Source organism: Pinus tabuliformis, chromosome 5_2, assembly GCF_031772625.1.
Source record: "Pinus tabuliformis cultivar Carrire ecotype Pingquan chromosome 5_2, CPIR1, whole genome shotgun sequence".
Classification (NCBI taxonomy): Eukaryota; Viridiplantae; Streptophyta; class Pinopsida; order Pinales; family Pinaceae; genus Pinus; species Pinus tabuliformis.
Window position 1 is genome coordinate 433,070,410 of NC_142306.1, and position 20,772 is coordinate 433,091,181.

The following is a 20,772-nucleotide window of genomic DNA, read 5'->3' on the forward strand; positions in this document are numbered from 1 at the left end:
ACAATTTTCATATATTTGCATTAACATAAGTTGTGCATATACGGAAACTATGTACATATATAGAAGTTGCCTATATACAACTTCCCTATATGCGCATATCTTCCATATATTCACGTATATGAAAGTTGGGTATATACAAAATATATGCACATATATGGAAGTTATGTATATACATAAGATTTTGCAATACAAAAGATGTGCATATATAGAAGTTGTGCGAATTTCGCATATGCATATCTTTCTGATATCCACATGCCTTATGTATATGCACATATCTTCTATATATGTGCATATCAACCATACATATGCATATGTAAAGGTTGTGCATATACAAAAGTTACATATATATAGAGAAAATACATATATATAGAAGTTGTGTATATACAAAAGATATGCGCATATACAGAAAATATGCAGATATACAAAAATTGTGCATATCTAGAGATTTCCATGTATACATATTATGGAAGTTGCGTATAACAGCTGTATATATGCAAATTTTGTATATGTGCATATACGGAAGTTACACATATACAAAAGATATACGAATATACAGAAGATATGCACATATACATAAGTGTTGCATATATGGAAGATATGCACATTTTTCTTATATGCACAGCTTCCGTAGAAGTGAAACTAGGGTATATGCACAACTTTCATTTATGCGTATATACAAAAGTTGTGAGCAACTTCAACCTCCATATATACATAGCTTTTGTATATGCGCAATTTCCCTTTATGATCATATTTTCCTTGTATGTGCGACTTCTGTATATGTTCATATATGAAAGTTGCACATATACGAAAGTTATTTCAACAAAAGATGTGTATATAGAAGCTATGTGAATTCTTTTTATTCGCAACTTCTAGAGAATTCACATATGTTCTATATACACATCTTTTGTCCATATACGTTCCATATGTGCAACTTTCATATATGCACATATACGGAAGTTGCACATACAAGGAAGATATGAGCATATATGGAAATTGTGCATATACAGAAGCTGTGTATATACGGAGGTTGAAGTTGCACACAAATTTTGTATATATGCATAATTGAAAGTTGTGCATATACGGTAGATGCATTTATACAGAATTTTCACATATACGAAAGGTGTGCATATCTTCGATATATGCAACACTTATGCATATGTGCATATCTTCTGTATATTCATATATCTTTTGTATATGTGCAACTTTTGTATATGCACATATACAAAATTTTCATATATACAGAGGTTTTGCATAATTTTTGCAATATGCATACATGGCAAGCTCCAGATATGCACAACTTCTGTATATCTGCATATTTTCTGTATATGCGCATATCTTTCGTATATACACAACTTCCATATATACATATGTTCTCTATATATATGTAACTTTCGTATATGAGCAACCTCTACATATGCGTATGTACATATGATATGCACATATACAGAAGATATGTGCATATACATAAGGCATGCAAATATCTGAAAGATATACATATACGAAAGTCGCTTAACTTCTATATATGCACATCTTTTGTATTGAAAAATCTTATGTATATACAGAACTTCCATATATGGCTAGATATTTCGTATATGCCCAACTTTCATATACGTTCATATATGGAAGATATGTGCATATACGGAAGTTTCATATAGGAAACTTCCATATATGCACATATTTTCTATATATGCTGAACTTTCTTATATGCAAATATATGAAAATTGTACATATATGAAATATATGTGCATATATAGAAGTTGCACATATACGAAAAATATGTGATAAAAAAGATGTGCATATATAGAATATATGCACATCTTTTGTATATACACATGTCTTCCATATACACAAAACTTCCATACATGTGCATATCCTCCATATATGCACATATTTGGAGGTACCCCTATTGTAAATCAAATCAAATTATAAGGAGTCAGGGCTTGAATTGGTTGAACCTTTGCAAGATCAACCTTGACGACCCTAATAGCCTCCTATGGCGAAATAAAAGAAAGATGAGGGAGAAGGATATCCTTTCAAAATATTTCTTGAAGAAGTCCTCGAGTGACAAAGGAATAAGATGATGGACAACTTTGCCCAGATCCTTTGGCGGAAGCCCATAGGTAATGCATATTCATCCAATAGCCACCTTGGAGGTGCCATTCGATTTAAGGTACAAGTCAAATTTGAAATTTCGATATTTGAAGGCTAGATAGATGCAAATGTCATAGATAAATTGTTAAATCCGTTGGAAGGATATTTTTTGATTCATGATTTTTCCAATAGGGAAAAAATTTCTTTTGCACTCCTCAAACTTACCTCCCATGTCAAGGATTGGTGGGAAACCTATTGTGAGCAGAGAGATGAGAGATAAACACTCACTATTTTTAGTTGCACCCACCTGGAATTCTTTCTGAGATGCAATCAAGGAAAATTATTACCCTGTTGAGAGCTATGAAGATAAGTACATAAAATGGACCACACTGCAGCAAGGAAGGGGCCAAAACGTGTCAAAGTTTACAAATTTTTTTCATACCCTTTGCACGAAGTTGGGTATGAAAGATTCTAAAAAGCATTTGGTATTCAAGTATCATGTCTCCCTGCATAAATCTTTCATATATGCACACTTTTTTTATATGTCCATATTTCTCGTATGTGTACAACTTTTGTATACGTTCAACTTCCTTATATACACATATCTTCCGTATATGTGCAACTTATGTATATGCACATATGAAAAAGCTACAAATATACAAAAATTGTGCACAAATTTTGTAGTATGCGTGGACAATAATCTCAAGATATGCATAACTTTTGTATATATGCAACTTCTATGGATGTGTAGATGTTCCATATATGCACATCTACCATATATGCATATCTATTGTATATTCACAACCTCCAGATATATGCATATACAAAATATATGTACATATATGGAAGTTGTATATATGAAATACATACGTATATATGAAATATGTGCATATCTTCTATATATGCACATCTTATTTATCACATATCTTTCATCTATGTGAAACTTATATATATGCACATATATTTCATATGTATACAACTTTCATATATTTGCATATACCGAAAATATGTGCATATATGGAAGTTTCCTATATGTAAATTTTGTATATGTGCATATCTTTAGTATATGCACATATACGAAAGTTGAGAATATATGAAAGATATGTCCATATATTGAAGTTATGTATATACAAGATATTTTATGATCTAGAAGATGTGCATGTGTAGAAGTTGCGTGACTTCCATATATGCACATCTTTCGGATATCTGTATGTTTTCCATATATGCACATAGCTTTGGTATGTGTGCATATCGTCCATACTTGCACATATGTAGAGGTTGCACATATACAAAAGTTACATATATAGAGAAAATATGCATGTATACAAAAGTTATGTATATACGAAAGATATACACATATGCAAATGTTTCACATATGTATGCACAACTTATGTATATGTGCATATACGAATGTTTCACATATATAGAAGATATATCGAGAATTTACGCATATACAAAAGATATGTGCATATATAGAAGTTGTGCAGAACTTCAACCTCTGTATAGGTGCAATTTCCATATATGCACATCTTCTATATATGTGCATATCTTGCGTATATGCATAAATAGATACGAATATATAAGGAAGTTGCATATATACATAAATTTCGCGTATACGAAAATTACACATATATGGAGGTTTCATATATATACAGTGGCTAAAGTTACGCATAAATTATCTATATACACATCTTCCATATATGCGCAACTTTTGTATATGTGCATCTACCGTACATGTGCAACTTCCATATGTGTGCATATATAAAAGTTACACATATACAGAGTTGTGCACAACTTGAACCTACGTACATATATAACCTTAGTATATTCACAACTTTTGTATATGCAAAACTTTTGTATATACATATAAGAATGTTGTGCATATACAAAGGATATTTGATGCAAAATATGTGCATATGCATAACTTTTGTATATGCACATATTTTTCATATATACGTTTATTTGTTATATGTGAATTTCTTCTCTATATATGTATATTTGGAAGTTGTGCATATATAATAGATGTGGATATACAGAAGATATGAGTATACATAAGTTATGCATATACAAAAGATATGTACATGTTACAGAAGTTCAACACTTTTGTATATGCATAACTTATGTGTATGTGCATATACAAAAGTTTCGCATATACGTAAGGTATGTGCATATACATAATATATTCACATATATGGAACTTGCACATAGACGAAAGATATATTTCCAACTTCCATATATGTGCATATTTTTCGTATATGTGCAACTTTCATCTTTTGGAATTGCAAAAGGTGTAAAATGAGTATTATAAAAATAGGATTTGTAAATTTTAGAAGACTTGAAGTCTTGGATGTGAAAACCTAGGGCTTGTAGATATAACCTAAGATCTGATGTTTCTGTTGAAATAAGGAACCCTAGTTCATGCAAGGAAGGAATGGCATCATGTTGAGGAAGAGGACGATGAGGAGACCCAAAACCCTAACTACTTGTGGTTGCTTGTATAATGCGAGTTAACCACTTTATTTATTAGTTATGTCCCATTTTTAGAATTCATTTCTCTACTTTTTCTCCAATCCAAAGAACTCTTCAAATCTCATTTATTTCAATATTTTTGCAGTGGTTAAAGTATCTTCACTTTCACTTGAGGGATACTTGCATGTTTTTCCAAATCATTCTAATATGTAACCTTCCGTTATAATTTGACATCATCTTTGCCTAATATATTTTCACTTATATTGGTGTATTCTTCTATTTTCTCTCTTCTATTAACAACAACTTATGTTGACTCTCTTGGGTTCATCTTATGTCTCACTTTATCCTACTCTACTTTTACTACTTAGTTTGTATTATCATCAAATTATCCATTTGTTCCTTCCAAATTTCTTCGGGTGATGCATTCTGGCATTAGGGAAAGTTTTAGGGGTCAAATTTTGCAAATGGGTTATTGTTCCATGCCTTTTTCCAAACAACGCCTCATCAATTTCCATTTTTTTCTAAAAACGATGCCCATATTTTAAAGGATAAAATTATTTTCCCTAAAAATTTCCAAATATTTATAGAGTCTATATAAAATCATAAGAAATATGAATATTTTCACAAAAATATTGTTGAACACTTTGAAATTTACATATTAGGGACAAGTTAGATTCACTAAGGTTTCTACGCTTTGGTATAAATTCTCATCCTTAAAACTTTCCATGTCTTGATTTATATCTCTCCTCTAATAACCCTTCATTTGCTCCTTTGAATCCATCTTTCTTTATGCTTTCTAATTCATCTCGCCTTCTTATTTCCCCTATCCCCTTAGTATGATGGCTTATGGTATCAATATGCCTTATGTATTTGCAGGACTTTTGTATATGCACATATATATAGAAGTGTGCGTATACAAAAGATGACTTTTGTATATGAATAACTTTTGTATATACACATTTTCCATATATGCACATAGATATGGAAACATACTTATATGAAAGATGGCTTTTGTGTATGTGCAGCTTCTGTATATGGACATAGATATGGAAGCGTGCATATACGGAAATCACATATATGCAAGAATGGTAGTGAATTTATGAAAGTTGACTTCTATATATATATAGAGGTCCATACATTGAATTTTTTTCTATATAGATATGGAAGCCACATTTTGTACATGCACACTTCCATATCTATGTGTATATACAAAAGATGGCTTCTATATATGTGCATACTTTCTATATGCACACACATACACACAAACACACACACATATATATATGGAAGCATGCATATATGAAATATGGTTTTCGTACATGTTTAACTTCTATATATGCACATATATATGGAACTCATCTTCCATACATTCATAGCTTCGATATATGCACATATATATTGAAGGCATCTTCTGTATATGCACACTTCTATATATATCTACATATACAGAAGCCATCAATTTCATATAGATGTGCACATATAGAAGATGGCTTTTGTATATGTGCAACTTCTCTAAATGCACATATATAAGGAAGGGTGCATACACAAAAATCACACATATCTAGAAATACAAGTACATTTATGAAAGGTGGCTTCTATATATGTACATGCATATCTATATGCATACACAAAAGTACACATATGGAATATGGTTTCTATATAGATATGTATTCCACCTTTCTTATATGCAAGCTTCCATGTCTATGTGCATATACATAAGTTACACATATATAGAAGATCACTTCCAAATATCTGCATATTCTACATACACACACACACACACACACACACACATATAAGCATGCATATACAAAAATGGCCTCAACATATGTGCAACTTCTGTATATTCAGATATATATGGAACTCATCTTCCGTATATGTACAACATTTGCATATACACATATATACGGAAACCATCTTCTGTATATACACACTTCCATATATATGTGCATATACAAAATACATCGCTTCCATATATATGTTCACATACAGAAGGTGTCTTCTATATATGCACATATATTTGGAAGCATGCATATACTTAAAGCATACATATGTAGACATGCAAGTGCATTTATGAATGATGGCTTATATATGTACTTGCATATCCATATGAATATATTAAGAAAAAAAAAGTATAAACAAAATATATATATGAGAAATTTGTGGTCACAAATTCTTAATATAAGATTTTTTTTTTTTTTTTGGTTATTTTAAATGTGGGTTTTCTCTTTAAATGAATGTAAAATTTTGAAAAAATATTAAAGTATTTCATTCACCTAAAATTTATGATTACAAAAAATATGTACTAATTTTTTTAATGGACAAAAAATATACTCATAAGAAATAATGTTGAATAATTAAATAGGTTTTAAAAAAATATTAATATCATTAAAGATAAAAATTAAAAAATCCAAAATTCGAATTAAGACGAGTATAATATAATTAGAATAACTAAATATTTTTGAGACGGGAGAGTGGAGAATATTGTACACAACCACTCTTTCTAAAACTCTATATCAATTAATTAATATTTGGTCTATAAATGCATGTAATATATTTCAAGCTAGATAAATCATAGTCTAACAAATCTCTCAAACCAATTAGATCTAATCTAAGTTCTAATTAAATGAAATAAATTTCTTAAACCAGAAATCTCACCTAAAATAAATAAAACTTAAAACCTATAATAAATATGATAATTATAAATGTATAGTTTTTAAATTAAATGAAAATAAATAACACTGGTATCCTCTAATAAATATGATAATTATAAATTTATAGTTTTTAAATTAAGCTAGATATAATGAATACACGATGATATCTATGTAAATATTAATTTTTAAAATATTATTTTTCAATTAAAATATTGTATTGAATAATTTTCTTTTTAAATTAATATATTTTTATATATTTTAAAAAAATTAAATATTATATTATTCTATTTAATTTTTTTTTAAATTAAATATCATATTTATTCTCTATCCTCAATCTCACAAACATTTTGCGAAAATTATAAATATCCTCAATCTCACAAACATTTTGTGAAAATTATAAAGATAGTGATGCCCCCATATACAACACACCATCCACCCCTTTTTTGATCAGTTATTGGCCACGTTAAACGATGTGAAACCAATGCTTTTACAAGTAACCATTGATCATCCATATATATTAACTAATAATTATGTGTGTATGTTAGCTATTTAAAATTTTATCATCTTTCTTGTCTAATAATAATAATGTTTGTATGTTGGATATTTAAAAATTTAACATTTTTTTAACATTTTGGCATTTATCATGGTTATTCATATTATTTTTAAATATAAATAATATTGTTAATTTTTTTCAAAGTTTGCACATCCTAAAACCTTCTCCCATGCAAAACCCATGATCCAACTTTATTTTTGTGCAACATTTGAAGAGAATCCTATGATTCCACATTATAAAATATTCTAAGATGTTGGTAACAAAAGAAAATCTTATTCCTTAATTTACACAAAGCATATTATAACATTTCAAGTCAATCAATAAAATATACAAAAACCTTTAAAATTCATCACATCACATACCTATCCGTGTTCTTTGCTTTTCAGAAGGATAAAATGATGACAACCTTGGATGTAGAGTTGATAATCTTATGTGATCATGTTCTCCACTTTTCACAAAGATAAAATGATGACAACCTTAGATGTGGAGTTGATAATATGATGTGGTTCATCATCAAGATAAAATGATGACAACTTTAGATGTGGAGTTGATAATATGATGTGGTTCATCATCAAGATTAATTAAATATGTGAGAGTTTAATCTTGTGAAAATGATATATAGAGAGAAAAATGATAAGGAGCTAACTCGAATAAAATCCTAAAAGTATAGGAGAAATAAGGTAATAAAATATTTTGAGTTATTTTAATATTTAAATAAAATGTAATGTGATATAACCTGAAATATAAAGTGTTATATATACCACTAATCTTAGAATTAGGGTTTTAGTTTTATAATGAAATATAATGTATTAAGTAAAGTATTAATAAATGTTAATATTTTACCACAAATATAATGTATTAATAAAGTTAAATAGGTTTAATACAATGTATTAATAAAGTATTAATAAGAAATGTTAATGTAGAGAATTCGTATAGTGTATTAATTAATTTAGAGGATAAGAGTGATTAAGTAAGTGCGGTGCAATAATGTTAAATAGAGGAAAGTAAAAATAATACTATAAAGGTGTTAAATAGAGATGGATTTAGGGTTAAAGTAGGAATCTAATTCTCACTTATTTTTACACAAATCTTATATATCTAAAAAATTTAAAACCAAGAACATTTATAGCGAATTCAAAATTATATTATTTTAATAAAAATATTAAAATCTTGGTGATGATAACTAAGTAAATATACATGTTTATTTTATAATAGTTCTTCCAAAATTTTAATTAAATTAAAATGTGGATGGTAAGGATTTAACTTCCTTGAGTTCTCTACTCACAAAACGCTTAACATGGCATTCGAAAACTAGCAGTGAGGGAGTTAACAACCCACCTCAATCACTCCATATGTTAATTTTCCACCAATTCCCTCAACCATGTGTCACTGTTATGTTTGAAACCAAAAGCAGAGTGGTATTGATAGGGTAAATGTGAGGGAGTTAACAACCCACCTCAATCACTCCTTTATGTTAATTTTCCACCAATTCCCTCAACCATGTGTGACTTTTATAATTGAACCCAAAAGGGGAGTGGCATTGATAGGGTAAAGGTGGATGTAAGCTTCTTCAAAAGTCGAAGTCGTGAACATATAAGAAAATTAATGACCATGCACATTATTTTTATCATACATACATAGTAGCATGCACTAATCAATCCTCATTTTAGTGCATGATATTTAATCTTTGTCCAACCCATGAAGTTCCAATAACATTTATGCTAACTAGTCCTATAATTTTATTTATAATAATATGTACTTCTTAATAATAATACCCATGATCTTTTTTTACCATGATGTGGCTTAATAAAACACCTTGTCACAATCTATTCTACACATGTACAAGATTATAAAAATCTTTAAAATTTTAATTAAAAAATAAAACTAAAAATAATATTTTTTTATTAATTTTTATGTTACGATTAATTCGATACTAATAATTTTATTATTCCTAAAATTAATAATTACGTTATAAGTATTTATGTTACATCATTTTCAATTTAAAAATATTGAATTTTTTGACAAATTATTTCTTTAAATTTAACAAATCAATAAATAAAAACAAAAACATATATATATAATTTCTTTGCTTATATTATTCTATAAATTAGTTAATTGTCATATATTTTTAAAAATTATTCATATTCGATTAAAAATGAATTATTCATTAAACTATTTTAACTAAAATCTTTGTGTCAATAAATGCTTTCTAGTTTAGTATGAAGATGTTGTTACATAATGCTACATTTTAAAATAATAAAATGATATTTGCATTAACAAATAAAAATAATAATAAGAAAACAAATGAATGTTAGCCATAAATAAAGTACTTCAATTTCTTCTTTAATTTTATATCAACTCTATGTAGAGAGATAAAGTGATTGAAAATAAAAAAATAATAATAACAATTTAGTTTTTAGTGTGAAGGAGTGGATCAAAATAATATTATAGATATTACATGATGTGTAATTTATGTTATATTATGTTTACATGTAATATTTAAAACAAAAAAAAATCCATAAGTAAAATATTTTAATGTACATTTTAAATAATATAATTTAAATTAAATATTCTCTTATATTTTCACTTTTCATTTTTAGGGAGATGTGTAATTTATCACATTTTTAATTTGGAGTTCATGAATAAAATTTAAAAAATATTAATAACAAAGAAAAGAAATATAGGTTATAAACAAATATTTCAGTATATGCATGTCCAGTAAACAATTTTAACATCAAACAAATATATAGAAAGAAAAAAATCTTATTCAATTAATAGGTGCTTTCTAATCTAAAGTATGAAGGAGATTTGTAATTCTTTCAATTTGTAATAGGTAACATTTAAAAAACTATTAATAATAAATAGAAAAAGTATTAATAAAAAATGTAATTCAATGTGTATATATATATAAAGAGAGATGATTGAGAGAGGGGGGTTTTAACATTGTAATGTGGAAAATATGAATGATAAATAAAATAGTTCAATGTCAATTGTGTGTAGATTATAGAAAACAAGTGAGAATAAAAAATTCTTAGAGATAAAGAATTTTATTTAAAACTCTAGAGGTGCAAACATTCTCTCAAGTTTTACAATAAAAGCAATTACATCTTGAAAATTTTGATCCCTCTTGATACTTAATAGATCCAAAATTAGATGAATCTATACCAACTTAATATCAATAATTAAATATTAAAAAAATAACTTCTATTAAATTTAAATCTCATTTCAAAAACTTTAAATCATGTCATAAGTTAAAAGTAAAACTTTTTAATGCACATCAATGCCTCAAATTTCTTAAATAAACCACCATTTTTTAGTATTTCATTATTATGTCTTATACAGTTTCCTTTTATCATACAACATATTTTAAAAATTCCAACTCTTAGTTTAAAATAAAAGACAAATATTAATTTAACTTTATTACAAATACCAAAATAGTATATTTAAAAAAATCCAACATTTAAGAATTCTAATTTGCACTTCAACTATTTAATAAATTAAAAGACAAAGTTTTAATTTAATTTTATTAGAAGCCAACTTAGAATAAAAGTGAAAAGACGTTAAAATTACTAAAAGATTTATAAAATTTACCATCAATTTAAATTCAGTCATAAAAACACTTCTAAAATCATCCATAATTCTATTATTAATGACAAAAATTCTAAAACAAATTCTAAGATAATCCATAATTCTACTATTAATGAAAAAAATAAAAAATCTAAGACAACTCTTAAAATAGGAAAACAATTTCAAAACTATTTACACTTTTAGATAGTGTAAATACATGGCATCACACGAAAAACTCTCTATAATCCATCATCCCACAACTCATCGTGTGATAATGAGAAAACCTGCGTTCAAAAAAAGTTTTGTTATTAAAAATTGGGTGCATACATAAGTAGTAGAGTCATGCTCCTTAATTTAGACTACTGATAGAGTTCACTAAATGGTGTTGATAGTTTAACAGCCGTAGGCATACACTGGGATGATGTTTTTTACGTTGTCGAAGCAATCAGTGATCTTCTTCGGTCCTTGAATAGTAATTGTATGTGTTGCTATCTATATTATATATATAAATAACAAACAACATATGTGACACCTATGCTCTCAAATTTGCTATGTAAATCCTTCTCTGCTTTTCTGGTAAAACTCAATGGTCACTGCATATCTAATGGAGCAATGAAATGATGGTTTTACACCTAATGATGTAGTGATCATCGTGAGAGTAATTACCCTCATTGACTCGCACAACATATGTGGGGATATATATGCCTCTGCTGGGTGCTGTTATGATAACATTTGTAGCCCTGGCTCCCATGTGCTTCTCAACTTGGGATTTATCTGTAAAATTTCCAGTTGCCTGCATGATTGAATTGTGATTTAAAACTCATTTAATTCAGTGACCATATCTACAACTATAGTTACTACGTCTTCAGCGCATATGTAAGCAAAGCGTTCGAAAGCCCCTACCTTGATTACAATGTCGACACCCAGGTTCGTCCATGGCAAATGGGAGGGGCCTTTATCAGAAAGAACAATGATTTCTTTCCCATCCAAATTGGTCTTTATGCTCTCATTAATTTATATGCAGGAATGGCAAATGGTGAGGGGTTTTTTTATCGGAAAGACCCAATTTTGATGCAGTATGGCTATTACACAGGTGTCACCTTTAAATATATAACAGGATAGGATACAAAATTAATGAGTGCATAGTGTAACCTTTAAATATATAAATCACGTGTTCTCGAGAAAAAGAAATGTTGCATCAACACATTCTCTAAAATTCTCCCTTTGAAACTATAAAAGCTCTTAGTGATCTTTTTATTGAGGCGGAATGCCACCCGCAAAAGAAATTTCCTGCTAGCCTATGTGCCCAGGTTTAGCACCCCGTGGATCTCCAGGTTTTAAGATCGTGTATCCCACCAATCCACTGCCTTAACAATGCTGATAGAAGTGGCATGATACTTCCGATGATTTCTAGTGTTTCACCGCAAGCCATCTCCATCAATTTCCTCAGCCGCTTGTGATATGATTGATTCAAGCCAAGAACATACAAAGAAACCAGAAAAAATTAAAATAATCGAAAACCTACAAAATCAACATAAAATAATTTTGTGAACTCACTCAATCGACTCTTTGAAAGCTGTACAGATCTTATGCTCACACGAAATAAAAACCTGTGGTATCCCGCATGGAGTTGATTCTCGTTTAAGAGAACGGAACGTTGTTAACAGTGATGTGATAAACGATGGGAGAGAGCATGTCATGGTTAGGAAATTTATCTCTTTGTTGTTGAGGGCTGCGAGGCTAATCCTTCAGATTGAGTTTCTCCTGCTGGTATGGAAACAAAACGCCAATTACACAATTTCTATTCATTTAAAAAAACCATTGGGTGGGAATACCAGTTTGAATTCAAAAATTTCAATCGGGTTTGAAATCTAATTTTGAAATGCTATACGGGGAGGGGAGGTGACATTGAATGTATGTACGTCAGATTGAATGATGGAACCACTGGAGCCGAGCCCTCAACGTGACATTGAATGTATGTACATCACATTGAATGATAAACCGCAAGAGCCCAACCGTGAACGCTGCCGGAGACCCCATGGTCATGCATGGATATCTATGTCAATCTTGCCATGCACTAAGCCAATCATTGGCTTAGTGACTTGTTTTTAAGAATTGCCAAAGCATTTGCCCCATTTTCCCACTGTCAGAGATCCACATCACAAGTAAAACAAGTGGCGACGATCACGCCTTCGTGGCCGAACATCCGCCTTTAGACGCCCTCAATTTTCTTTATTAACACAGGCCATCTTCCCTTCGCTCTGTTCTTCAAAAGCTGTGCCTCAAAATGTCTGATACCACAGGTAATATGTTCGATTCCTGCGCACCCCCATATCATCAGTCGAAGGTCTCGTAGATGAAACTTCCTCCCTCAATGTCTTCTTCTGCTCCGATGATAGGAGGTCGTCATCAAAGAACACAATTTCTGAACGCAGGCGTCGGAGGAGGCTCAACGAAAGCCTTTACAGCCTCAGGGCTATAGTTCCCATTATAACCAAGGTTTCCCTTATTCTACATGCCATTTTTTAATTAACTCGTCCATGAAGATTAAATTAGTGGACTCAGTTACATTGGTGGGTCTTGCCCACATTTTGAATTCATGTGTGTTTAAATATGGTCCAATTAGTCGAAATGTACATAGCTATATCTTATTTTTCATTATAAAATGGGTATTCTTATGTCGATGGCGATTTCCTGGAATAATTTGGGATCCATCGACATGGGCCACCACCGGAATGCCTATGTTGATAGAATCTTGGAATATTCTGGGATGGAATAATTTGGGATCCATCCACATGGGCTATCACAGGAATGCCTATGCTGATAATGTTGGAATATCTAATTCCTACTTGTTTATAATTGTGATTCTTACTAAGTAAAGGAGTCTATTTCTAGCAGTTAGGATCTATTTTCTAGTTTGGTGTGTGGTTGAGAGATTTCATCAACCAACAGATTGTGTGTCTAAAATAGTCTCCCTATATTGAAACAACAATTTGTATATATGTAATTGCATTTGATTAATAATACGAATCTGGATTCTCAGTATCAGAGCCCGTGAGGGCCTAGCCCCTCCTAGGCTGAGGGAAATAAAGATTATATACCTTTGTTAATTTTTGTTTGTCCATCTAAGCCGAACGAACTTGGCGCAGACAAGGCCAAATGCTAGACGAGGCTGATAGAATGCCTGGATCTCTGTTAGACGAGACCGAGAACGCTTGTTCAGTGAGCGCAAACTGAGAGGACCAGCAATCGTGGCTGATCGCTGGCTATTGTTCAAGTAGATGAAAGCGAGCCAAAGAAGAGCTTTATGAATTGGTTTTCGTCCAAAAGGCAGGGAGATGTGGAAGATGGTCAGTCAAATATTTTAAAAGATGTTCCTCTTTCACGCCTGGCATCCCTCAACAAGCCAGAGGATTCATTGCGGCAACTGTTAATGGACTTATATTTCCTATTTTTTGGTCTCTTCCTTTCAAGTATTATTGCCAGTTTCTACGAGCCTCCCAATAAGCTTCGAAAAGATGCCAGTTTCTGGGCAGTTATGTATTTGGTTTCGGCAGCTACAAGCCTCCTCGTGGGACCAACATAGAGGTATTGTTTCGCGGTTGCTGGTGGCAGACTTGTGCAATGTATTCGATCAATGACTTTTAACAAAGTTGTTTACCAGGAGATTGGCTGGTTTGATAATAGTGAAAATTCAAGTGGTGGAATAACTGCAAGATTATCCACAGATGCTGCGACTATGCGTACCATAGTGGGAGATGCTTTATCTCTCGCTGTTCAGAATATTTCATCGATCGTTGCTGGTATTGTTATAGTTTTTCAGCGAACCTGATAAACTATGGCACTGACAAAAATCCATGGCGGTTGGGGATGGCGGGTTTCCCTAGCCCTGGCAGCGGTTCCCTCCGCTATAATGACAGTGGGAGTGCTGGGGCTTCCAGATACGCCCAACAGTCTAGTGGAGAGCAGGGGCAGAGTAATGGCAGAGCGACGAACTGACTGCTTCCAGATCCGGTGTGCCTTGCTACTAGTCTCAGAAAATTCAACCTCACAGAATTGGAATTTGGGAAGGTAAAGGTATTGAGCCTGATCAACTCAATGTAAAAGTGAAATTTGTTAGAATTTCATATTTAAAGAAAAAAAAACTCCAATGAAGCCGTATTTATAAATGTTTTGGAATTAGAAGCATTGAGCTTAGCCAACTCAATGGAGTGGTCTTGTTAGAATTAGCTACTTTAACAAATCATGTAGGAAAATCCAAGTCAATTATATCAGAAAAAGAAAGAAGAGACCAGAAGTACAGGAAATACTAATCTTGTGCAACATTGACACTGGAAATTAAATGATGCCGGACAACGAGGTGAAAGTTTGTGTGAGTTTGTATTCGTGTTTGTGGAATAGACTCTATTATGTTGTAATGTGAATCACAGTGGTAATGTAAGCAAATCTAGGATGTTTTATTATGGTCTTTGTACCTCCATCATTGTTAACTCGAGTTTTGTCGAATTACCAGTAACCATGTTCTGGGTTTTAACCGATCACCCCCAACCATGCCACCAAGGGCTCTATTAGTGGTTTACCAGAACTGTATGGGGATACACATGCCTTACAAGGCTTACAACACACTCCAACTCTAGAGTTACCAAGTACATATGTGCAGTTATAATGGTTGGAAGAACCACATGCCTTACAAGGCTTACAACACACTCCAACTCTAGAGTTACCAAGTACATATGTGCAGTTATAATGGTTGGAAGAACCATGTATGTGAAGGACATCCTACAAGACTGGCGGTTGCAGCGGTTAGTACCCATGCATTCCGGTGGATGGTTGCTCCTTTATATGGACATCAACATATTCTTTTTGGTATATTTGACCACAACTAGATTTTGCAAACTGATATCGAGACAAGTACTCATTAAGGGGGAGTGTTGGAATATCTAATTCCTACTTGTCTCTAGTTGTGATTCTCACTAAGTAAAGGAGTCTGTTCCTAGTAGTTAGGATCTATTTTCTAGTTTGATGTGTGGTTGAGAGATTTCCTCAACCAACAGATTGTGTGTCTAAAATAGTCTCCCTATCTTGAGACAACAATTTGTATATATGTAATTGCATTTGATTAATAATACGAATCTGGATTCTCAGTTCTTATCTGATAAGATCTTGGAATATTCTGAGACGGAATAATTTGGGATCCATCGGAATAATTGTGGGATAATACAGTGTATATGTTCGATCTGAGGTATCACATCATGATCACTATATGTTTTTGTAAAAACACTGGAGTTATAAACAGCCTCAGTTTTATCATGAGCATATTACATTCATAGTAGTCATTTTCAGCAATAATTAAAGCTTAAAGCCTACATATGTAGTCTTTTTAAAATATACAATATCCCATCTTTAGCATCTTTGTACAGGATTATTTGTATCACTATATGTTTTTGTAAAAACAATGGAGTTATAAACTGCCTCAGTTTTATCATTAGTCTATTACATTCATAGTAGTCATTTTCAGCAATAATTAAAGCCTACATATGTAGTCTTTTTAAAATATACAGTATCCCATCTTTAGCATCTTTGTACAGGATTATTTGTACCACGTCGGCAGAAAGAAGCCACAATTTCTGCATGCCTTTGCACAGAAAAAAAACATAACCTGTGCATTAAGAAAACTAGCAGTATATCATCCTGTAAGTATTCACAAAATCATAAAAATTATAGTATATCATCATCCTGTAAGTATTCACAAAATCATAAAAATTATACAAAAAACAGCATATGAAAGATGTCTGATTCATTGCTAAAGAAGATGATTTATCCCGGTAGAGAACTGTGTCCGTCCGTCACAATGTCGATATGCATACCATCCAGATCATCCAGTAAGCCCCTCTTTGACATACCATCTGCGTTTTGATTATGTTCTCGTACAATATGTTGTAGATTTGATTCCTTTAAAGTATGTCAAATGTGTTCTATTTGGCATAGTCATCCATTCAAAGTATGTTGTTTGATTTTGATTTTACCTTGAATGTGCTCAATAGTAGTCCTAGAGTCTCCATATATATAGATAATAACGGTGCTCAATAGTAGTCCTAGGGTCTCCATATATATGGATAACCGAAATTTTGAGGTAAGTAGTTGATTTTACCTTGAATGTGCTCAATAGTAATCCTAGAGTCTCCATATATATGGATAATAACCGTGCTCAATAGTAGTCCTAGAGTCTCCATATATATGGATAAGTGGATGATTTTACCTTGAATGTGCTCGATAGTAGTCCTAGAGTCTCCATATATATGGATAACTCAAATGTTGAGGTAAGTAGTGAACCATAATAATCCCCATAAGGCTATCACTTCTGCCTTCATATTAGATCCTCAACTGGGTACTCCTATTCCTCTGAGAATTTTATCCAGAAACCACATCCACATATGCCTCTTTGTTCCACCCCATCAAAGAAACTAGCCAAATAAGATTTTGGAATATTTCAGAAATCTGCAATCAATTTAAACTCAGAGTTATAAAATTTATATATAATGTAATAAACCATTTTTTTGAGATTTTCCTGGTTTTTATTTAAAATTTAGATAGATTTGAGAAAATTATAAATTTAAATAATTAAATCTGTGTTGAGGATTTTTGAAAATGATAGAATCCCATTTTTATTGAAAACACCCTCACAATCTGGTTTAAATAACAGATGGACAAGGCATCCATTATAGAGGATGCGATCGACTACATTCACCAACTGCAAAAACAAGTTAAGGTTGCTGAAGAGGATGTTGTTCGCCTCAAAGAGAATATTACTCCTCCATGTGAAAGAGAATGTTCACATGTTGAGTACAAGGGAGAAAGCATAGAAGAGCTGTTGGAAGTAGGGAATGTTCACATGTTGAGTACAAGGGAGAAAGCATAGAAGAGCTGTTGGAAGTAGGTTTCAGTCTTTACATTTTTTGTTATTTTTTTTTTTTTTTGAAGTAAATTCAGTTCATATATTTTTGGATGTAGGTTTCAGCTTGTTTTTACCTCTTTGCTGTAAATTCAATACATATGTTGGATGTAGGTTTCAGCTTGTTTTTACCTCTTTGCTGTAAATTCAATACATATGTTGGATGTAGGTTTCAACTGGTCTTTACCTTTTTTTTTGGTTGTAAATTCAATTTATATATTGTTGGATGTAACTTCACATAATGGTGCTTATTTCAGTTTGACATTTCAGAGGTGAAGGAGAATGTGTTTTCTATCTGTTTGTATTGCAAGGGTTCGCCTCGCCTATTTGTGGAGCTGGATAGAGTCCTAGAATCCATGGAAATGTCAGTAACTTATGCAAATTTCAATTCATTTGATGGATATATTCTCATCAATATCACAGTTCAGGTACAGAGTCCCTCCCATCTTAGTCCCCGCTTTCTTAAATGGTTCAAAATTAACCACATTTTATCATTATTGTATTTATGAGTTATCAATATTATTATTATTATATTTAAATTTGAGGTTATGTTATCAAACTCAATATCAATATCAATATCAATATCAATATCAATATCATTAATATTAATATTAATATTAATATTAATAATAATAATAATTATTATTATTATTATTTATGGTTTATTGTTTATGTTAATGGTATTAATTTTATTTATATCAATTGTCAATTTGTACAGGGGCAAATTAACGTTACTCCATGTCCAATTGAGACCTGAAACTGAAATCATTTTCATAATATAGGTTTAATTAGACATTTTTAGTATCAAAGCTATCCATTTAATAAAGTATGATGTTTTTCTCATAATTTATATCTCACTAAATTTGATTTTGCATAGATACACTTTTAAAATGGATTTATATTAATTTTACTAAATTTTTCACTGGAAATAGATTATAAAATTCCAATTTAATTTGTATACTTATTTTCAATTTCTAAACTTCTAAACAAAATTAACATTTAAACTTGTATTTTGTGAGCAGAAAGAAGATGGAGAGAAGTTGCAAGTGAATGTATTAAAAAGGGTCATAGCTGAAGTCATTAAGTAGTAATGAGATGGGTCCCTCTCTTAAAAAGTCCATATAATTAGAGTGTATGTGCCTTCACAACTCATTAATGGAAGCAATCGCTATATGTGTCCAACTTTACCAAGAAGCTTGTGTTGCCTATGAGATGTTAAGGAAATTAGAACGGCCTGTGAGATGTTGTGCAAAGCATGAAAAAATGGTCACAAACAATTATAATTTTTATTCACAAGTACTGACATCAGGATGCTAGACACGGAATATTTATTTATCGTAAGATGTAATATTTATATTTGTTAATTAGGTTTATTTTTGGTAATTTAGAAAAATAATGGTTATTTATTTATTTATTTTTGTTAATTGGGTTTATTATTAGTGATTCACAAAAGTGATTGTTATTTATTATTCATCTTTGATAATGGGTTTATTTTTGGTGATTTAGAAAAAGGATTCTTATTTTTCTATTTAATTTTATGTTTTTTTTAAGCAACGTCTTTCAGTGGAAATCATATAAGAGAAATTTTTGGTTGACAAGTTTGGAACCAACAAGTGTGGTTCATCACCACGACCAGATGAGCACCAGATGAAGAGGCAGATCATGACAAGTGCTTCAATAAAGAGTCATGTAGAGACATAATATCATGTAACGGCTATATTTGAACAATAATATTTAAATTATGATATTAATTTATTAATATATTAAAAACAAATATTATTAAGTAACAGCTATATTAAACAGCTAGTTTTTGAAAAATAATATTTAAATAATGATACTAATTTATTAAAAACTATTAATAGGTAACAACTATATTAAACAACTAGTTTTTGAAAAATGATATTTAAATTAATAGACAACTTCCATTAATTCATAAATACATTACATCATTGCATCAACATTGTGAAAAATGTTGTAACCTCATCCCAGACGGATTTGTTGGCCAATAAGAACAAGCAAAAAGTGTGGGATAACAACAAAACAAAACTATCAGTCCACATATCAACAACACATAGGACCCAAAACTAAGCAAAATACCAAATTTTTTCTTAATATTTTTTAGCATTATTTGGTTCCCAAGCACAGTGACCCTTACCTTGGTGGTGGAAAGCATCATGCACATGAGACTCTATATGCGCCATGTGCCCCTCAACACTATCAAGTTTGTCTTGGAGGTGTTTTTGGCCTCTACGGAGGGACTCTTGGCAGTCCATGATATGTCATTGGTTTTGTTGGATGTCGTTTAGGAAGTTGATCACCTCATTGCAGTCCTTGTGTCTTTGTTGGCCTTGTGATATGGACTTATACAAGAACGCAACAAAATATAGATACAAACATAAACATTGAATTGCAATAGAAATAAAAATTGATTTCATTAATATCAAAGAACTGAAATATGCTTACATACAAAATGGAAATAAACTAGC

General features: G+C 30.9%; 1 pseudogene across 1 annotated transcript; it reads left to right on the forward strand.

Annotated features, from left to right (window-relative positions):
* Positions 1-13,642: 13,642 nt before the first annotated feature.
* On the forward strand, positions 13,643-19,434 carry LOC149159505 (transcription factor bHLH35-like; annotated as a pseudogene). The gene is made up of 4 exons (XR_016261127.1): positions 13,643-13,833; positions 18,038-18,211; positions 18,544-18,714; positions 19,309-19,434. The product of XR_016261127.1 is annotated as a transcription factor bHLH35-like (transcript).
* The last annotated feature ends 1,338 nt before the right edge of the window (positions 19,435-20,772 follow it).